The sequence below is a fragment of the Haliotis rubra genome, unplaced genomic scaffold (assembly GCF_003918875.1).
Source record: "Haliotis rubra isolate DU_JTF1 unplaced genomic scaffold, ASM391887v1 Scf708, whole genome shotgun sequence".
Lineage (NCBI taxonomy): Eukaryota > Metazoa > Mollusca > Gastropoda > Lepetellida > Haliotidae > Haliotis > Haliotis rubra.
Genome location: NW_025767422.1, coordinates 540,493 through 563,337, shown reverse-complemented (window position 1 = coordinate 563,337; position 22,845 = coordinate 540,493). Strand labels below are relative to the sequence as shown.

Below are 22,845 nucleotides of genomic sequence, written 5' to 3'. Positions count from 1 at the left end.
CCCGTGAACTGAGACGACGAAATTCGGTTCATATCAATCCGTGTCGCAAAGTGTCTTTTGTTCCGCATCAATTTCACGATCAGGTAATGAAATATTGTTCAGAAAGAGCAGGGATAAGGTATTGAAAACGACAGCAGGATCATGTCGAATATGACGCCTTCAACTGTTTTAAAGAATTGACGATTTGATATAATAAATCACTTTGCTGATGCTTGAATTTTTACACATTTTAAAGAATAAACAACCAGAAAAGCCGAATTGTCGCGTGCGAGCAAAGTTGGCGATAGTCGTTAACACCGGCATTGTTATTTTGACAGTGTTCGACAAAAATATTGTAGTCAAAACCGCTGAACATGATTGAAAGGGAACATTGGGTGACGTGCCCCCATATGTTACTGGCGACGAAAGACGTTATCTGTCAGTAGTATTACACAAATAGTCTTAGCCTTATGGGCGCATTTCTAAAGAAGGGGATTGATCGGCATTTAAAATGTATTAATGCTGTTCCCCCAGCAGAGCTATCAGACATCAGACAACATCTCTTATCTCCACATATCAGCCATCACAAAACCGCATAATGCATTAATATAACCAGTAGCGTTGTGTCACCAGATCATGCAAATCAATTTTGAGCTATCAGAATACGCATTTACGTATATTGGGGATTCTTTGTAATTTGTAGATTACGCCTGGTGTTCATCAATGTTAGCCATACCGTTTCAATCCAGCTGTTTGGTTTCATTACGAAAAATTACACGGTTACACCGATCGAAACCGGTATTACCGAAACTTCAACACCGTCTTCGGTAAAATAATAATCGAAGTCATGTTTGTTGTGAAACGCCATCTCCTCAACAACACCAGGTTAAATACCAGTTCATTTAACCATCGTGTTGATGTTAAATTGTGCCGCCAGTAGTTACCATCGTCGTACTATGTCCTCAATCATATCTTTGAATCGCAATAAGGGGTCACAATTTATTTGAACAGCACATCGCTCAAATAGCAACCTATTTTTAGAACCGTCAGATCTAGTTCTGATTTATATTTTTCGCACGAAGAGTTTTTGTTGATTTATATTTATGTTCTTCGCTCTCCTTTGCTTGAAGCGTAATAAAGTTAAGGGAAATTTTGGAACGGTATTATATTGAAACACCTGGGCTCAGTTAACTCATCTTCGCGTCGGCCTCGAACAGCGTAATATGCCAGAATTGATAGGGACGAAAGAACAGCGATCAAATGATGGTTTAAACACCGCTAAAACAATGAAGTTGCTCGAAACTCAAGCGTACCGAAGTTTATTGGCGGCCGTGGTTTCAACAGGTGGCATGATTATTTTGTTCGCTGAACTGCTGGAAGATATTTCAAAACCGGTGATAGAGCAGAGCATCGAAGCTTTTGAGCAAATATTTTGAAGCCTGAAGTTTTATCATCAATCAGTCAGTGAATTGATCGCAGAGTTATCGTTCAGGTCAACTCGAAGAAAGTCAGTTTATACATGCAGATTAGAAAGTGCTACCGTGCATTCGCCGTTGACGGCAGAGAAATTCTCATTATCAGGAACATTATCGAATTTCCACCACTAGAATTGCGAAGTGTTCGGCGAACAAGACGTCGACGTTGCGTTCTTCAATAGAAATCGTGATTCATCAGATTTGCCGGCTTTCAGGCTCGATGGTATTGAACGTTCGATGTCGACGATGAAGAAGAAAGTTGTCGTAACAGTTTCACCGATGAGCCCAGAAAGTTCTCCCTCAATCCGCACATCACCCGTCATCGAACAGCTACGGCGACCAGTACCGCTCGACAAAACACCCGGATTATGAGGCTTTCGCAACAAGACCATCATGAATCGGTTGAGAGAGGCTGGTTTACGCCAGAAGACCTTATTTTGGCCCTGAGCGACAACAAATATCGTCGACATCGAGTTCAATGGTGCACCAACGTTCAGGCCTGGAACCTACCGAATTGGCGTAGAATCTTGATGAATCAATACTTCTATTGGAAAAGACGCGATAGAAGAATGCGGGTAATAGATCGCTCATTTTAACGTTTCGCCGACACTTGCGTTCCCCAGGTGGACAGATTCGGCCGCGTAAGTGTTATGATGTGGGGAACGATCACCTGCCGTAGGAGAAGTGATTTGGTGATGATCCAGGGCAACCTGACAGCTCAACGGTACTGTAACACGAGGTCACACGAGGTATTGACTTCAGCGCCACCACAAGTCTCCATGTGACACTCAAACTGACTTTCTTCGAGTTGGTACCAAAGACAGATAACTCTGCATTCCCAGTGTGCAATTCCGCTTTATTTCATTGACTGATAAAGCCTACAAGATGTTTCAAAATAAACATACCACAGTAGAAATAATACCATATGGCTTTTTTGGGAGAGTATATCTTGTAGTCTGCCAGACAAATATCCTTTTATAACCACTACCTCTAAATTACAGCCAATAAATATTGTGTATTGTACGCCCTGTGAAGACAGGTTTTCGAACTAAACTTCATTGTTTTTTAGCGGTGTTTTGTTATCGTTTGGTCATGGTGATCCAGCTTCGTCCAGTAAGTATCAATTCAACATATTGTATCTCGTTGACGTATGAGTGGGCTAACAGGCCCAAGTATTGTATAAATACCGTTCCAAGGTACATAGCTGCAATAGTTTACGCTTCAAAACTTTAAGGTTTGAACGAAGAAATCCATAAATACTATAAGTAACAAAACACACTCTTTGTTACCAAGGCAACAGTCATTTGATTCGGTTCGACTCAGTCTCTAAAATAGTCATAATCTATTTGGGCTGTACGGCAAATAAACTGTATTGCAACATATTGGCATTCAGATACCCGTATTTCGATATGTTGGGACCTTAAGATTTTGACAGTGAGTAGCGGGTATTGCAGAGAATTTTCATATTGTTATCCATTGCGATGCGAAAGAACAATTTAACATCAACATTGTTGGTTCAACCCCTGCACAAAGCTGCCCTAGTGAAGCCTTCGCCCCAGTATTTCAACCACAATAAATTGATCGTTGTTGAGGGCTCATTTCACAACAAACACATGACTTCCGGTGTGAAACTTACGGAAATATCCGAATTTTACAGGTGTTGCGAAGTTTTCCGATTGTACGTAAAAATACCGGTTTTCCTGACTCCAGTATCGCAAATACGCATAATTTTCATGTCTGAACCGGTAAATACCCGTTAAACGGTTATATTGTGTAGCCCCTAACAGTGAGTGACGCTAATTGTGCATCATCAATCCTATTTTCTACATTACAAGTCCCCTAAATATACATGTCATGGCTCTGATAACAGCAATCCTCAAAATTAGCTTGCATAGTCATAGATGCCATTTTCTTTTTATACAAATTTATAATAATACAGTATGCAGTTTTGTGATTGAATAAATTCATCGTAAACATTTGTCGTCAATGAAAGGGATGGCGATATACCGTGCAGCCCTAATAACTATGGAATCAATTAAAGGATATTGTCACGATGTCGCATTGTCGCGTTGCCAATTTTGACACTCCACTTTCTGCTTTCTTTATTAAAGGGAGACAACACGACAATGCGACCATGCTACGATGTCCCTCTTCTAGGAAATGCATACATAGAACAAGACTATTTTTTAGCTGTTCTTTGTATGAAGTACGCACGCATACCCACCGGACAAGATGGCGTTAACAGGTCGCAATTCATGACAACATTCGCATGTATGGACACGATCACCCATGTCCACTTCAATCAGAAATGGTTCAAGTTCACGATCTACACAATGAGCTTTAGTATTGTCAGACACTGTCAAAATAACAACGCAGGAATTGAAACATTTGCATCATAACTTGCTCACGCATTAATTCGAGCTTTTTTTTTCTGCTTGGTTTTGATTTGGCCTGTTCAACAAAATGCATAAAAAATCTCAAAGCATTAAGTGATTTACAGCCATATCAAATCGTGAGATTCCCGCTCTATGCAAAAGCAGTTGAAGGCGTCATATTCAGTGGCATGAAGTCCATACTTTTATCGCGTTTTCAAATTACACTTTATCCAATAAGTAAACCATCTTTCTGAAATACATATAGTATTTCATTACCTAGTCGATAAATAAATAAAGTCGGCATTGTGCAGAATTTGTAAAAGACTTTGCAATTTTAGTTGATGTCATGACCAGGTTTAGCGTGGTCTGGATTTGAGACTTTGTGTTGTTTTTGACTCGTTTGGAGGACTAGGGTTAATATGTTAATGCATGTGAACCCGCTTTTGCCTACTGCTTCGCTTGATACGAACCCTTTGGTGGACACCAACTCATTTAGGACCTGTTTAATCTGTTGTAGATATGAACCCTTTGGTGGACACCTAGTCATTTCAGGTCCTGTTTAATCTGTTGTAGATATGAATCCTTTGGTGGAGACCCAGTCATTTCAGGTCCTGTTTAATCTGTTGTAGATATGAACCCGCTGGTGGACACCAACTCATTTCAGGACCTGTTTATCTATTGTTGACATGAATCCTTTGGTGGACACCAACTCATTTCAGGACCTATTTAAATCTGTTGTAGATATGAACCCTTTGGTGGACACCCAGTCATTTCAGGACCTGTTTAATCTGTTGCAGATATGAACCCTTTGTGGTGACACACCAACTAATTTCAGGACCTGTTTAATCTGTTGTTAACATGAATCCTTTGGTGGACAGCAACTCATTTTAGGACCTATTTAATCTGTTGTAGATATGAACCCTTTGGTGGACACCAACTCATTTTAGGACCTGTTAAATCTGTTGTAGATATGAACCCTTTGGTGGACACCCAGTCATTTCAGGTCCTGTTTAATCTGTTGTAGATATGAATCCTTTGGTGGACACCCAGTCATTTTAGGACCTGTTTATTAGGACCTGTTTAATCTGTTGTAGATATGAACCCTTTGGTGGACACCAACTCATTTTAGGACCTGTTAAATCTGTTGTAGATATGAACCCTTTGGTGGACACCAACTCATTTTAGGACCTGTTTAATCTGTTGTAGATATGAATCCTTTGGTGGACACCCAGTCATTTCAGGACCTGTTTAATCTGTTGTAGATATGAACCCTTTGGTGGACACCCAGTCATTTTAGGACCTGTTTAATCTGTTGTAGATATGAACCCTTTGGTGGACAGCAACTAATTTCAGGACCTGTTTAATCTGTTGTAGATATGAACCCTTTGGTGGACACCAACTCATTTTAGGACCTGTTTAATCTGTTGTAGATATGAACCCTTTGGTGGACACCCAGTCATTTCAGGTCCTGTTTAATCTGTTGTAGATATGAATCCTTTGGTGGACAATTCAGTCATTTCAGGTCCTGTTTAATCTAAGTTGTAGATATGAACCCTTTGGTGGACACCCAGTCATTTCAGGTCCCTGTTTAATCTGTTGTAGACATGAACCCTTTGGTGGACACCCAGTCATTTCAGGACCTGTTAAATCTGTTGTAGATATGAACCCTTTGGTGGACACCCAGTCATTTCAGGTCCTGTTTAATCTGTTGTAGATATGAAACCCTTTGGTGGACTCCCAGTCATTTCAGGTCCCTGTTTAATCTGTTGTAGATATGAACCCTTTGGTGGACACCCAGTCATTTCAGGTCCTGTTTAATCTGTTGTAGACATGAACCCTTTGGTGGACAGCAACTCATTTCAGGACCTGTTTAATCTGTTGTAGATATGTACCTGTTAGTGGACACCCACTCGTTTCAGGGCCCATGTTTTTAATCTGATAATAATTTTAACCCTTAGTTGGACACACACTCGTTTGAGGACCAGGTTTAACCTGTAAAAATAATTTGAACCAATCTGTTGTTGGCCAGTTTGAGGACGGCATCCTGCCGCCGCTCTCCATCTTCTTAGGAAAGGCTTCAACTTCAAGATGACACGATCCATGGGGAACGCGCCAGCAAGGTTGCCAGGATGCTTCTCCAAGATATAGTGAGTACTCACGCCCAGTGACCATGGATTATTCATATTCTTACTTCATTTGTTGCAGAAGGTGCACTTTCACTTCGATCTTGAGACATTCCTGTAAGGATCCAGATGAGACCAATGATAGTATTACACCGTCATCAAACTTAACGTTAACATCAGTGTCAACACACTTTTAGTTTGATAATAGATTGAATTTGAAGTAGACACTTCAAATGGTTTTATAATTGATGTTAATTACCTTTGCAAAGTGCCTTATGTCAGCTTGACCTTTGGCATGAAGGATAACTAAAGTGACACATTAGTAACTGTTTCGAATGAACGTGAAATGTGTGGAAAATATACAAAATATATATACATACACATAAATATACAAATGTAAAGCATCTAATCGTAAATTGTGCATTGTTTAGAATGAACGTGAAGTGTGGCAAATATATACAAATATATACATACACATAAATATACAAATGTGTAAAGCATCCAATTGTAAATTGTGCACTGCCACACTGTCATATTTATTAATGCTCAGGTGAACTTCAACGATGACAACGCGGCGTCCTGTATGGGAAATGGAATGGCGGTTTCGACGGCGGCACGTGCATCCTAACACTTGGACAGGGGTGTGAAGATCCTGAAGCAGTACATGTCCACCGCCAAACCGGTCAAGTTCGGACCAGTGCTGGGTCTTCTCCAGGGTCCTCGTAACAGGTGGGGAGAACAACTCAGTATTGTTGTTAACCATGGAGAAGAACATGCAGAATTGTTGTTTAAGAATGGGGAGTTTCCGTATTGTTGTCTAACAGTGAGGATGAACAATCCGTATTGTTGTCTTACAGTACTTGTGTGGATGAACAATCCGTATTGTTGCTTAACAGTGTGGATGAACAATCAGTATTGTTGTTAACCATGGAGAAGAACATGCAGAATTGTTGTTTAAGAATGGGAGTTTCCGTATTGTTGTCTAACAATGAGGATGAACAATCCGTATTGTTGTCTTACAGTACTTGTGTGGATGAACAATCTATTGTTGTGTAACTGGTATAGATAAACAATCCGAATTGTTGTTTAACAGTGTGGACAAACAATCGGTGTTTTACTTTGCAGTAGAGGGCTAAATGAGTATGGTTGTTTAGCACTACTTGTGGGCGCGGGTAGGGATGGGGTGGAGTGGTATGGGTGGGTGGGTCGGGTCGTATGAGTAGGAAATACTCAGTATTGTCATTATCAGCAAAGGAAAACTGTCAATATCATTGTTATCAGTATAGGCGAACAATTCTATCATTAATATAGAGAACAATTATCCTTCTGACATACATGCAACAAGTTAGTGGATGGACTGCCAAATCGTCTATCGCGCCGCAATTATCTTTGCAGTGATGCGCCCTCCGGGTACACAAAAACCTATGGTTGTTGGTTCGAATCCCGATTTCCCCGATTATATTTCTAGGTTTGCCAGCACCAAACCCGTGTTCGTGGGTTCCACCACAGTGGTACACGTCTGAGACCTGCGTCAGATTAAGCTGACGCGTCGTGACAACGCTCACATGCTATAGTCATGTATTTTCTGGGCTGAAAGTTATGTTTATGAATTTGAATATCACCGTAATTAATAATACATTGCTCGCTGTATCCACAGTGTGCCGAGCCATAGGACTGCCCTGTAGGAGTGTCACCAACTATGAATCTTCTCACAACACTGACAAGGAACGTCTAAGCTTAGACGAAATATACCGACCCAACCATACGGGTGGCTATGTCAACGTCTCCGGCGACAGGAAATGGTAAGTATGGGGGTTCATGTCCGAGGACAGTTGGAAGATGGTGCCAATGCTGTTCTTGACAAATTTATGGAATTAATAGACTAAAACGATATTGTTTTTCTGATGTTTGTGACATCTATTGATATTTTCAATTATTGTTTGGAAAAACAATATTTTAAGTTATTTAAAAATAAGAAAGCCTAGAATAATTGTTCGTGGTTTACTATCATATAGTCATTTGCATGGGTAGCAAGTAGCCAGTATCTCATGGTAGATGTAAGAGTGAGTGAGTTAAGGTTTACGCCGCTTTTAGCAATATTCTAGCAATTTCACGACGGGGACACCAGAAATGCTCTTCACATTGTACCCATGTGGGGATCGAACCCGGGCGAACGCTTTAACCATATGGCTACCCCATCGCCCAGGTTGATGTACGAGCCTATTTGATAAGAGACTGCGTGTTCAGGAAAAGCGTACATATCTACAATAGTATTGCTGACTGTCGTGTTTTATTCAGTTTTAGCCCATTTACGTATGACAAAGAACATTTGAATTTCCCAGGAACTTTCTATGTATGGAACGAGGTATGGATGAGTCGCCCAGACTTGGGGAAACAGTTTGACGGGTGGCAGGCCATTGATGCCACGCCCCAGGAGGAAAGTGAAGGTGGGAGGGACACCGACATAAGCATTGATACTTGACACACAATCATAACCACTGATACTTGATACACAATCATAACCACTGATACTTGATACACAATAACAACCATTGATAATTGATACATAATAACAACCATTCATACTTGATACACAATAACAACCATTGGTACTTGATGCACAATAATAACCATTGATACTTGATGCACAATAATAACCATTGATACTTGACGCAAAATAATAACCATTGAGACTTGCCACCAAAATAACAACCATTGATTCTTGGCATACAAAACAACCATTGATACTTGACGCGAAATAATAACCATTGATACTTGATGCACAAAATAACCATTGATATTTGAAGCACAATAACAACCATTGATGCCTGATATGCAATAATAATGAGTGATACTTGACATATGTTACCAGCTGTTAATGCTTGACATACAATAACGCCCAATAATACATTACATATGATAACAACCAATGTTACTTGACATACAGTACCCCTAAAACGCACACATATATTGTTAGAGAACTTGTATCCTTTTCACTCACCTATTGCCTTGTCTCTTTCATGCATTTACAGGCGCGTTCTGTTGTGGTCCCGCCCCATTGAAGGCCATCAAGGAAGGGCTGATCTACATCGGCCATGACACGCCCTTCGTGTTCGCGGAGGTCAATGCGGACTTAGTGACTTGGGAAGAGGATTCAGTGACCAGAAAACTCAAACAAGTGAAGCGGATCAGGAACATGTAAGTAACACTCTGGTGGGTGAAGTCACCAGTCATCGCATTAATTTCCTAATTGCAATATATTATACAGTATATATGAATAGAACAGGTCCCCCGACTGGTACGACTGTCACAGATAATGGTAGGTTCCAAATTGGTGTAGGTCTCTGACTAACACTAGTCTTTGACACATATGTGTTCTGGACAAGCACTTCCACCTCACGCATAAGGGGCGGTGGGGGTAGCCTAGTGGTTAAAGCGTTCGCTCGTCACGCCCAAGACCCAGGGTCGATTCCCCACATGGACACAATGTGAAGCCAATTTCTGGTGTCCCTGACGTGATATTGCTGGAATATTGCTAAAAGCGGCGGAAAACTAAACTCACTCGCTCACTCACGCATATGTTCCTGACAAGCACAATTCCCTTATTGTATATGTCCCCGTGTTGCCTATGTCCTTGACTAGAACATGATGCGTCCTTGACGTCCGTTTCCTAATTATTCCGCGTGTTTCTGCAGTATTGGCAAGAATATCAGCACCCACAGTCCATCCCGTGAGTCACAGGTCGGGCTGCAGCGACTGGATGTAACTGACCAGTATAAGTATCCGCAAGGTAGGCCCACTGTCAATGACCACTGGACAGAGCACAACACACACCTTATTGACACTTGGTAAAAACACTACACGCACCTTGAAGGTAGTCTTACTGCCCGGAGCCTTGGTAAAAGCACAACACGCACCTTGAAGGTAGTCTTACTGCCCGGAGCCATGGTAAAAGCACAACACGCACCTTGAAGGTAGTCTTACTGCCTGGAGCCATGGTAAAAGCACAACACGCACCTTGAAGGTAGTCTTACTGCCCGGAGCCATGGTAAAAGCACAACACGCACCTTGAAGGAAGTCTTACTGCCCGGAGCCTTGGTAAAGCACAACACGCACCTTGAAGGTAGTCTTACTGCCCGGAGCCTTGGTAAAAGCACAACACGCACCTTGAAGGTAGTCTTACGCCCGATCCTTGGTAAAGCACAACACGCACCTTGAAGGTAGTCTTACTGCCCGGAGCCTTGGTAAAGCACAACACGCACCTTAAAGGTAGTCTTACTGCCCGGAGCCTTGGTAAAAACACAACACGCACCTTGAAGGTAGTCTTACTGCCCGAGCCTTAGTAAAGCACTACACGCACCTTGAAGGTAGTCTTTCTGCCCGGAGCTTTGGTAGAAACACTACACGCACCTTGAAGGTAGTCTTACTGCCCGGATCCTTGGTAAAAGCATTACACGCCCCTTGAAGGTAGTCTTACTGCCCGGAGGCTTGGTAAAAGCACTACACGCACCTTGAAGGTAGTCTTACTGCCCGGAGCCTTAGTAAAAGCACTACAGCACCCAGGAAGGAAAGCTGATGGTCACTGAAACCAGACCAGTACCCCGTTTCATTAAAGCTCTCGTAAGTTTAACATCTCGTAATTTTTTCGTAGCATTCGTACCTTCTATGTTACGGTATAGGAGGTACGAACGCTACGAGAACGGTTACGAGATGTTAGGCTTACGAGTCCTACAGTATAGGAGGTACAAATGCTACGAGAAGAAACATTACGAGATGTTAGGCTTACGAGAGCTTTGTTAAATGGGGCCCAGGCCTATTGCCAACTGATGTCGTTATTTCAGTTACTCTGTCTTCTCACAGGTTCCAAGAAAGCAAGAGATGTGTCTCCGACAGGCCCAGGGCGATGTTCAGAAAGGACAATCTGGATGACGATGAGGATGAGCTGCCGATGTCACAGGTGAGGGCGAGAGTTTAACACTAGATAGTGCTAGTATTAAATATGTGGTGCATTTATACATATTCTTGTCTGTCACTCAGACCATAAAACACATATCCCCAATCCAGCACATGCAAGTCTAGAATGTGTGGCAAGTCCAGATTACCACGGTTTCTGATAATGGAGGAAGTCTATGGGCTTCTTTTAATTGTAATTATTTTAATTTTGAAATTCTCTGTGAAATATGTTCACTTCAGAGACTAGATGTTAGTCTATACATATTCGTATTGTAACACATGGTGCTATGGACAGGCTTGATGGGTTAAAACGTTCTGTTGATTCTTATATATGGTGAACGTTTTAACCAAGGAGGTTATATTTTCAATTTCTTAACTCAGGCCATTGGACTGAGTATGGACAATGTCGATGTCATGGTGGGAATGGGCTTCGGTAAAGATACACGCCCGCAACAACGACAACGTGGCCCGCACCGTTACCTTGTTTATCGACATCTTTCACAGTACCTACCACGGCGTCACGACGGGGACGGCTGCCCAGTCTGAAAAGATGGAGACATTACAAGCAGGGCAAAGTAGGTGTAACATTGAGTCGTAAGAGACGTGATATATTATACAATTATAGACTGGTGATGAGGTCAAATACCTGTTTTATTACTCCACGAGGTCAACGTATTGGTAACGTTAACATATGGTACTTGTATGTAGTCTGCCGGGCGCTCGGCATTAATGGTCAGGGCAAGTACAAGACGCCACACATACACGCATGGACGTCGTCATATATGAGTGAAATATTCTTAATTATTACTCACGTGGCCAACGTATGGGTAGTTGCATACTAATATCGTACGTCACACGAGTGTCACATCGCGTTGACCTGTGTCGTAACGACTTGACCTGAGATTCTAACGATTTGATTGGATAACCGATGACCTTTCAATTAGGTCACATTCTGACGTAACTATTTTTTCATTCATAACAAACACGTGAATTCATTCACTCTACAACTTAAATGCATTTCGCTCGGTCAGATACCATAGGAAGGACACTCGTTTCGTATTATTTCGTATGTAATAAGACCTCGTGTAGTATTCTCTATTTAGGGACCCACGAAAAGCAATATTGACAGAGAACGAAGACCGAGATCAATATTGCCTTTCGTGGGTCCATAAAAACAGGTATTGATCGAATTCCCCAGTCCATAATTGTTTTATTATGTAATTACCGAAAAAAACCTCAAGACAATAATACTTTTGGTCGGACCTGGGTGGGAGTCAATATGCTTTTCTGTCGACAGTGACCCTCTAGACCAATCAGGTAGCCGGAAAAATATGCTTAAATAATAAACTGACTTATTACTCGCCCGTGCAAGATACTGCAGTGTAATAACTTTACGACAATATTACACTAGTGTAATAACGTCATAATGGTACAGTTATGAGGTCACAATGTTAATACCTCTGTCACAATGGTATTAGAGTTTGCTTGACTCGCGGAAAGCTGAGAGTCATCACACTGTAGGCAGTTTCTATCAGTTTATGTTGGAGAGAAAAAACAGAATACCAAACTCGCTTCCGTGAAATACCATTTTTATTAAAGTCGTGAATGATTGTGTTTCAAAGTCGCTTTCGCTCGTTTGATACCAAATCATTTACCCGTTTAATAAAAATGGGATTACACGGAAGGTCGTTTAGTAATCCTCATACGTATTACATACGGTGGAGTTGATTTAACGTTGTAGCAACGGGAGACATATATCGTATTCATTACAGGCAGGTGTGAAGAGGCAACAATGTTAACACAGAAGACACTAGAAGTAGATTCTACTAAGCTATCACAGGCGGTGGAGAGTAGGTGTACCATTGTGGTCATATTCGTGAGACATAAATAGACGATACTAATCGATCTTCCGTGGAATACCATTTTTATTTAACGCGTTAATGATTTGGTATCAAACGAGCGAAAGCTCTACGATACCTGTGTGGAACATGACCCACTGGGTATTGTGTTTACAGGCCAGACTTTCACCTTGAGTGTGTCACCCCAGCAAGCAATGATGCGCCCACAGGAAGGCTTCAACTTCCAGATCCAGGTTTTAACGAAGGTCAAGGAAACCGGAAGTCTGTTCACACAACTCTACAACGTTCAGCTGCGCCGCCCCGACCTTGTTATAAAGGTGGGATTTCATTGATTGATATATAAGACCGTTAATAGACAACGGTAGTAGTTCTGGAAATGTGTTTCTAATGTGAAATTCACATGCTGTGTTATATAGGGTCCTCCCACTGTTAAAGCCGGGGAGACAGTAGACGTGGACATCTCCTTCACCAACCCGCTCTCATCAATATATATGAATATATACTGCCTCATGTCCTGTGTTATATAGGGTCCTTCCACTGTTAAAGCCGGGGAGGCAGCAGAAGTGGACATCTCCTTCATCAACCCGCTCCCATCAATATATATGTATATATACTGCCTCATGTCCTGTGTTATATAGGGTCCTTCCACTGTTAAAGCCGGGGAGACAGTAGAGGTGGACATCTCCTTCACCAACCGGCTCCCATCAATATATATGAATATATACTGCCTCATGTCCTGTGTTATATAGGGTCCTTCCACTGGAGACAATAGAGGTGGACATCTCCTTCACCAACCCGCTCCCATCAATATATATGTAAATATACTGTCTCATGTCCTGTGTTATATAGGGTCCTTCCACTGTTAAAGCTGGGAGACAGTAGAGGTAGACATCTCCTTCACCAACCCGCTCCCATCAATATATATGTATATATACTGTCTCATGTCCTGTGTTATATAGGGTCCTTCCACTGTTAAAGCCGGGGAGACAGTAGAGGTGGACATCTCCTTCACCAACCCGCTCCCATCAATATATATGTATATATACTGTCTCATGTCCTGTGTTATATGGGATCCTTCCACTGTTAAAGCCGGGGAGACAATAGAGGTGGACATTTCCTTCACCAACCCGCTCCCATCAATATATATGTTTATATACTGTCTCATGTCCTGTGTTATATAGGGTCCTTCCACTGTTAAAGCCAGGGAGACTGTAGAGGTGCACATCTCCTTCACCAACCCGCTCCCATCAATATATATGTTTATATACTGTCTCATGTCCTGTGTAATATAGGGTCCTTCCTCTGTTAAAGCCGGGAGACAGTAGAGGTGGACATCTCCTTCACCAACCCGCTCCCATCAATATATATGTTTATATACTGTCTCATGTCCTGTGTTATATAGGGTCCTTCCACTGTTAAAGCCAGGGAGACTGTAGAGGTGCACATCTCCTTCACCAACCTGCTCCCATCAATATATATGTTTATATACTGTCTCATGTCCTGTGTTATATAGGGTCCTTCCACTGTTAAAGCCGGGGAGACAGTAGAGGTGGACATCTCCTTCACCAACCCGCTCCCATCAATATATATGTTTATATACTGTCTCATGTCCTGTGTTATATAGGGTCCTCCCACTGTTAAAGCCGGGGAGACAGTAGACGTGGACATCTCCTTCACCAACCCGCTCTCATCAATATATATGAATATATACTGCCTCATGTCCTGTGTTATATAGGGTCCTTCCACTGTTAAAGCCGGGGAGGCAGCAGAAGTGGACATCTCCTTCATCAACCCGCTCCCAACAATATATATGTATCTATACTGTCTCATGTCCTGTGTTATATAAGATCTTTCCACTGTTAAAGCCGGGGAGACAGTAGAGGTAGACATTTCCTTCACCAACCCGCTCCCAACAATATATATGTATATATACTGTCTCATGTCCTGTGTTATATAGGGTCCTTCCACTGTTAAAGCCGGGGAGACAATAGAGGTGGACATCTCCTTCACCAACCCGCTCTCATCAATATATGTGTATATATACTGCCTCCTGTCCTGTGTTATATAGGGTCCTTCCACTGAAGACAGTAGAGGTGCACATCTCCTTCACCAACCGGCTCCCATCAATATATATGTATCTATACTGTCTCATGTCCTGTGTTATATAGGGTCCTTCCACTGTTAAAAGCTGGGGAGACAGTAGAGGTGGACATCTCCTTCACCAACCGGCTCCCATCAATATATATGAATATATACTGCCTCATGTCCTGTGTTATATAGGGTCCTTCCACTGGAGACAATAGAGGTGGACATCTCCTTCACCAACCGGCTCCCATCAATATATATGTAAATATACTGTCTCATGTCCTGTGTTATATAGGGTCCTTCCACTGTTAAAGCCGGGGAGACAGTAGAGGTAGACATCTCCTTCACCAACCCGCTCCCATCAATATATATGTATATATACTGTCTCATGTCCTGTGTTATATAGGGTCCTTCCACTGTTAAAGCCAGGGAGACAGTAGAGGTGGACATCTCCTTCACCAACCCGCTCCCATCAATATATATGTATATATACTGTCTCATGTCCTGTGTTATATAGGGTCCTTCCTCTGTTAAAGCCGGGGAGACAATAAAGGTAGACATCTCCTTCACCAACCGGCTCCCATCAATATATATGTATCTATACTGTCTCATGTCCTGTGTTATATAAGATCTTTCCACTGTTAAAGCCGGGGAGACAGTAGAGGTAGACATTTCCTTCACCAACCCGCTCCCAACAATATATATGTATATATACTGTCTCATGTCCTGTGTTATATAGGGTCCTTCCACTGTTAAAGCCGGGGAGACAATAGAGGTGGACATCTCCTTCACCAACCCGCTCTCATCAATATATGTGTATATATACTGCCTCCTGTCCTGTGTTATATAGGGTCCTTCCACTGAAGACAGTAGAGGTGCACATCTCCTTCACCAACCCGCTCCCATCAATATATATGTTTATATACTGTCTCATGTCCTGTGTTATATAGGGTCCTTCCACTGAAGACAGTAGAGGCGCACATCTCCTTCACCAACCGGCTCCCATCAATATATATGTATCTATACTGTCTCATGTCCTGTGTTATATAGGGTCCTTCCACTGTTAAAGCCGGGGAGACAGTAGAGGTAGACATCTCCTTCACCAACCCGCTCCCATCAATATATATGTATATATACTGTCTCATGTCCTGTGTTATATAGGGTCCTTCCACTGTTAAAGCCAGGGAGACAGTAGAGGTGGACATCTCCTTCACCAACCCGCTCCCATCAATATATATGTATATATACTGTCTCATGTCCTGTGTTATATAGGGTCCTTCCTCTGTTAAAGCCAGGGAGACAGTAGAGGTGGACATACCCTTCACCAACCCGCTCCCATCAATATATATGTAAATATACTGTCTCATGTCCTGTGTTATATAGGGTCCTTCCTCTGTTAAAGCCGGGGAAACAATAAAGGTAGACATCTCCTTCACCAACCGGCTCCCATCAATATATATGTATCTATACTGTCTCATGTCCTGTGTTATATAAGATCTTTCCACTGTTAAAGCCGGGGAGACAGTAGAGGTAGACATTTCCTTCACCAACCCGCTCCCAACAATATATATGTATATATACTGTCTCATGTCCTGTGTTATATAGGGTCCTTCCACTGTTAAAGCCGGGGAGACAATAGAGGTGGACATCTCCTTCACCAACCCGCTCTAATCAATATATGTGTATATATACTGCCTCCTGTCCTGTGTTATATAGGGTCCTTCCACTGAAGACAGTAGAGGTGCACATCTCCTTCACCAGCCCGCTCCCATCAATATATATGTTTATATACTGTCTCATGTCGTGTGTTATATAGGGTCCTTCCACTGAAGACAGTAGAGGCGCACATCTCCTTCACCAACCGGCTCCCATCAATATATATGTATCTATACTGTCTCATGTCCTGTGTTATATAGGGTCCTTCCACTGTTAAAGCCGGGGAGACAGTAGAGGTGCACATCTTCTTCACCAACCCGCTCCCAACAATATATATGTTTATATACTGTCTCATGTCCTGTGTTATATAGGGTCCTTCCACTGTTAAAGCCGGGGAGACAATAGAGGTGGACATCTTCTTCACCAACCCGCTCCCATCAATATATATGTAAATATACTGTCTCATGTCCTGTGTTATATGGGATCCTTCCACTGTTAAAGCCGGGGAGACAATAGAGGTGGACATTTCCTTCACCAACCCGCTCCCATCAATATATATGTTTATATACTGTCTCATGTCCTGTGTTATATAGGGTCCTTCCACTGTTAAAGCCAGGGAGACTGTAGAGGTGCACATCTCCTTCACCAACCCGCTCCCATCAATATATATGTTTATATACTGTCTCATGTCCTGTGTAATATAGGGTCCTTCCTCTGTTAAAGCCGGGGAGACAGTAGAGGTGGACATCTCCTTCACCAACCCGCTCCCATCAATATATATGTTTATATACTGTCTCATGTCCTGTGTTATATAGGGTCCTTCCACTGTTAAAGCCAGGGGAGACTGTAGAGGTGCACATCTCCTTCACCAACCCGCTCCCATCAATATATATGTTTATATACTGTCTCATGTCCTGTGTTATATAGGGTCCTTCCACTGTTAAAGCCGGGGAGACAGTAGAGGTGCACATCTCCTTCACCAACCCGCTCCCATCAATATATATGTTTATATACTGTCTCATGTCCTGTGTTATATAGGGTCCTTCCACTGTTAAAGCCAGGGAGACTGTAGAGGTGCATCTCCTTCACCAACCCGCTCCCATCAATATATATGTTTATATATACTGTCTCATGTCCTGTGTTATATAGGGTCCTTCCACTGTTAAAGCCGGGGAGACAGTAGAGGTGCACATCTCCTTCACCAACCCGCTCCCATCAATATATATGTTTATATACTGTCTCATGTCCTGTGTTATATAGGGTCCTTCCACTGTTAACGCCGGGGAGACAATAGAGGTGGACATCTCCTTCACCAACCCGCTCCCATCAATATATATGTTTATATACTGTATCATGTCCTGTGTTATATAGGGTCCTTCCACTGTTAAAGCCGGGAGACAGTAGAGGTGCACATCTCCTCTCACACCAACCTGCTCCCATCAATATATATGTTTATATACTGTCTCATGTCCTGTGTTATATAGGGTCCTTCCACTGTTAAAGCCAGGGGAGACAGTAGAGATGCACATCTCCTTCACTAACCCGCTCCCATCAATATATATGTTTATATACTGTCTCATGTCCTGTGTTATATAGGGTCCTTCCAGTGTTAAAGCCGGGGAGACAATAGAGGTAGACATCTCCTTCACCAACCCGCTCCCATCAATATATATGTTTATATACTGTCTCATGTCCTGTGTTATATAGGGTCCTTCCACTGTTAAAGCCGGGGAGACAGTAGAGGTGCACATCTCCTTCACCAACCCGCTCCCATCAATATATATGTTTATATACTGTCTCATGTCCTGTGTTATATAGGATCTTTCCACTGTTAAAGCCGGGGAGACAGTAGAGGTAGACATTTCCTTCACCAACCCGCTCCCAACAATATATATGTTTATATACTGTCTCATGTCCTGTGTTATATAGGGTCCTTCCACTGTTAAAGCCGGGGAGACAGTAGAGGTGGACATCTCCTTCACCAACCGGCTCCCATCAATATATATGTATATATACTGTCTCATGTCCTGTGTTATATAGGGTCCTTCCACTGTTAAAGCCGGGGAGACAATAGAGGTGGACATCTTCTTCACCAACCCGCTCCCATCAATATATATGTAAATATACTGTCTCATGTCCTGTGTTATATGGGATCCTTCCACTGTTAAAGCCGGGGAGACAATAGAGGTGGACATTTCCTTCACCAACCCGCTCCCATCAATATATATGTTTATATACTGTCTCATGTCCTGTGTTATATAGGGTCCTTCCACTGTTAAAGCCAGGGAGACTGTAGAGGTGCACATCTCCTTCACCAACCCGCTCCCATCAATATATATGTTTATATACTGTCTCATGTCCTGTGTAATATAGGGTCCTTCCTCTGTTAAAGCCGGGGAGACAGTAGAGGTGGACATCTCCTTCACCAAACGGCTCCCATCAATATATATGTTTATATACTGTCTCATGTCCTGTGTTATATAGGGTCCTTCCACTGTTAAAGCCAGGGAGACTGTAGAGGTGCACATCTCCTTCACCAACCCGCTCCCATCAATATATATGTTTATATACTGTCTCATGTCCTGTGTTATATAGGGTCCTTCCACTGTTAAAGCCGGGGAGACAGTAGAGGTGCACATCTCCTTCACCAACCCGCTCCCATCAATATATATGTTTATATACTGTCTCATGTCCTGTGTTATATAGGGTCCTTCCACTGTTAAAGCCAGGGAGACTGTAGAGGTGCACATCTCCTTCACCAACCCGCTCCCATCAATATATATGTTTATATACTGTCTCATGTCCTGTGTTATATAGGGTCCTTCCACTGTTAAAGCCGGGGAGACAGTAGAGGTGCACATCTCCTTCACCAACCCGCTCCCATCAATATATATGTTTATATACTGTCTCATGTCCTGTGTTATATAGGGTCCTTCCACTGTTAACGCCGGGGAGACAATAGAGGTGGACATCTCCTTCACCAACCCGCTCCCATCAATATATATGTTTATATACTGTATCATGTCCTGTGTTATATAGGGTCCTTCCACTGTTAAAGCCGGGGAGACAGTAGAGGTGCACATCTCCTTCACCAACCCGCTCCCATCAATATATATGTTTATATACTGTCTCATGTCCTGTGTTATATAGGGTCCTTCCACTGTTAAAGCCGGGGAGACAGTAGAGATGCACATCTCCTTCACCAACCCGCTCCCATCAATATATATGTTTATATACTGTCTCATGTCCTGTGTTATATAGGGTCCTTCCACTGTTAAAGCCGGGGAGACAATAGAGGTAGACATCTCCTTCACCAACCCGCTCCCATCAATATATATGTTTATATACTGTCTCATGTCCTGTGTTATATAGGGTCCTTCCACTGTTAAAGCCGGGGAGACAGTAGAGGTGCACATCTCCTTCACCACCAACCCGCTCCCATCAATATATATGTTTATATACTGTCTCATGTCCTGTGTTATATAGGATCTTTCCACTGTTAAAGCCGGGGAGACAGTAGAGGTAGACATTTCCTTCACCAACCCGCTCCCAACAATATATATGTTTATATACTGTCTCATGTCCTGTGTTATATAGGGTCCTTCCACTGTTAAAGCCGGGGAGACAGTAGAGGTGGACATCTCCTTCACCAACCGGCTCCCATCAATATATATGTATATATACTGTCTCATGTCCTGTGTTATATAGGGTCCTTCCACTGTTAAAGCCAGGGAGACAGTAGAGGTGGACATCTCCTTCACCAACCGGCTCCCATCAATATATATGTATATATACTGCCTCATGTCCTGTGTTATATAGGGTCCTTCCACTGTTAAAGCCGGGGAGACAGTAGAGGTGGACATCTCCTCCACCAAACGGCTCCCATCAATATATATGTATATATACTGTCTCATGTCCTGTGTTATATAGGGTCCTTCCACTGTTAAAGCCGGGGAGACAGTAGAGGTGGACATCTACTTCACCAACCCGCTCCCATCAATATATATGTATATATATACTGTTTCATGTCCTGTGTTATGTAGGGTCCTTCCACTGTTAAAGCCGGGGAGGCAACAGAGGTGGACATCTCCTTCACCAACCCGCTCCCCGTCTCGATGACCAAATGCGAGGTGGAGATTGAAGGCAACATGAAAACGGTGGCACCACTGATGGACAAAATCACAATAGGGTCAGTAATATTTAATTCTTTCTTAATTTTAAACCCCAACTTTTGTTAGGGTTCGGGACGGAAATACCTCATGCGTGAAGCGCCGATTGAAATGGGGTCAGATTTTGTCACTGGACTAACTGGCCCAGATTCAATAATTTCTTGGTCTTTGATACATATACTCTCACGCACATTATATAGACACACATTATATCGACACACGTTGACCTATTCACAAACTCACATTGAAAGACCCGCTATCGACACACATTGACCTATCCACAAATTCACATTGAAAGACCCGCTATCGACTCACACTGACCAATTTTCAGACTGACATTGAAAGACCCTCTATCGTCTCACCTTTTTGCCCTGACCCACTAACATTGCCTGAGCCTCTAACATTGACCAAATAAGGGACTAACACTGACGGACTCACATTGAACACGTCACTGACTGGCTCGCTCATGCTGTTTTCAGAAGGATCTCTCCTGGACAGACTTGGAAGAAGACGATCAAGATGTGCCCTACAGTCTTTCCTCGAACCCAGAAGAAGAGAGAGGCCAGCTTTGGTCTGGAGTCGGAGCAGCTCGGGGATGTCAGAGGGTCCTACAGCGTGAAACTCACCTAAAGAGTCCACGTTCATAATTACACGTGGTAGTACAACCTTCCACGCTTCCTTATTCCATAGATTAGCAGTATTAGGGCAGTATTTGACTTGTTCATATGCCAGTAATCCTAGCTTAAACCAAATAGTTCAGTGCTATATGTCTCCAGGCAACACAAGCTAACCTTGAGCATAAGGTGGCACGTGTGTCTCAAATGCATCATAGTAAGCTCAGTAAGCATCACAGTAAGTATTACAGTATCCAAGGTGCCACGCTTCGCCCAAATGCATGATGGTAAACTCTGGTACTGCAGTTTACCAAAATGGAAAATTATGATAGCAGACTCCAGTTCCCCTGTGCCTAAAATGCATGATGGTAGGCTTTGGTAACCTTTGGTAACAATGGGCCCAAATACAAAATGGTAAACTCTGGTGCCACAATTGGTCCAGATGAGAAAGATGTTAGGCGCCGGTTACCCACGTATCTAAAATGCATGATGGAAGGCTCTGGTAACCGAGGTACTACAATTTGCCAAACTGCAAAATGGTAAACTCTGGTGCCACAGTTGGTCCAGATGAGAAAGATGTTAGGCGCCGGTTACCCACTTATCCAAAATGCATAATGAAAGGCAACCGAGGCACTACAATGGGCCCAAATACAATATGGTAAACTCTCTTGCCACAGTTGGACCAAATGAAAAAGATGTTAGGCGCCGGTTACCAACGTATCCGAAATGCATGATGGAAGGCTCTGGTAACCGAGGTACTACAATTGGCCAAACTGCAAAATGGTAAACTCTGGTGCCACAGTTGGTCCAGATGAGAAAGATGTTAGGCGCCGGTTACCCACATATCCAAAATGCATAATGAAAGGCAACCGAGGCACTACAATGGGCCCAAATACAATATGGTAAACTCTCTTGCCACAGTTGGACCAAATGAAAAAGATGTTAGGCGCCGGTTACCCACGTATCCAAAATGCATGATGGAAGGCTCTGGTAACCGAGGTACTACAATTGGCCAAAATGCAAAATGGTAAACTCTGGTGCCACAGTTGGTCAAAATGCATGATGGTAAAAGCTCCGGCACCCTAGGAGCTTCAGCGGGGCCCAAAAGCTTCATTAGTAATCTCCAGAACACCCGGTGGCACGTTAGCCCAAACGCCAGTGCAGCATCGTGGTTTACCCTACAGTTTGTTTTATCAAAATATTCATGCTTACTAGTTTGTACGCTACGTTAATGATAACACTTATATGTTTTATTACTTGCCCATTGCCCAGAGACTTCAGGTCTCCATGCCTCTGTGTTTGTTTTGTCGGTATATATTACTGGATATGCAGAATTGTGTCGGTTTTCAGGCAGCAAGCACCAACACATGACTGTATTATCGAATATGAGACAAGTGGCATCAAACATGATTGTGTGACAGATGAAGCATATTTCAACATTTGCTTCCAGTATACAACATTTTGCATTGTTTGACGTCAAGTACTGCATAGTACTCCCCCGTATAACATGTTACATATTGTGGCTTTGTTCACACAAAATATGAATTATAGATTTAT

The 22,845-nt window shown here is 42.6% G+C and overlaps 2 long non-coding RNA genes across 3 annotated transcripts; both read left to right on the top strand.

Annotated features, from left to right (window-relative positions):
• The first annotated feature begins 8,341 nt into the window (after positions 1-8,341).
• Positions 8,342-9,738, top strand: LOC124259050. Its single transcript, XR_006893743.1, has 3 exons — positions 8,342-8,399; positions 8,985-9,150; positions 9,648-9,738. It is a non-coding gene; the product is annotated as an uncharacterized LOC124259050 (long non-coding RNA).
• Positions 9,739-11,345: 1,607 nt separating this feature from the next.
• LOC124259049 lies at positions 11,346-13,443 on the top strand. Of its 2 annotated transcripts, none has more exons than XR_006893742.1 (3): positions 11,346-11,480; positions 12,921-13,081; positions 13,403-13,443. It is a non-coding gene; the product is annotated as an uncharacterized LOC124259049 (long non-coding RNA). The 2 variants fall into 2 exon arrangements; XR_006893741.1 differs by lacking the exon at positions 13,403-13,443 and adding an exon at positions 13,292-13,318.
• Positions 13,444-22,845: the final 9,402 nt, after the last annotated feature.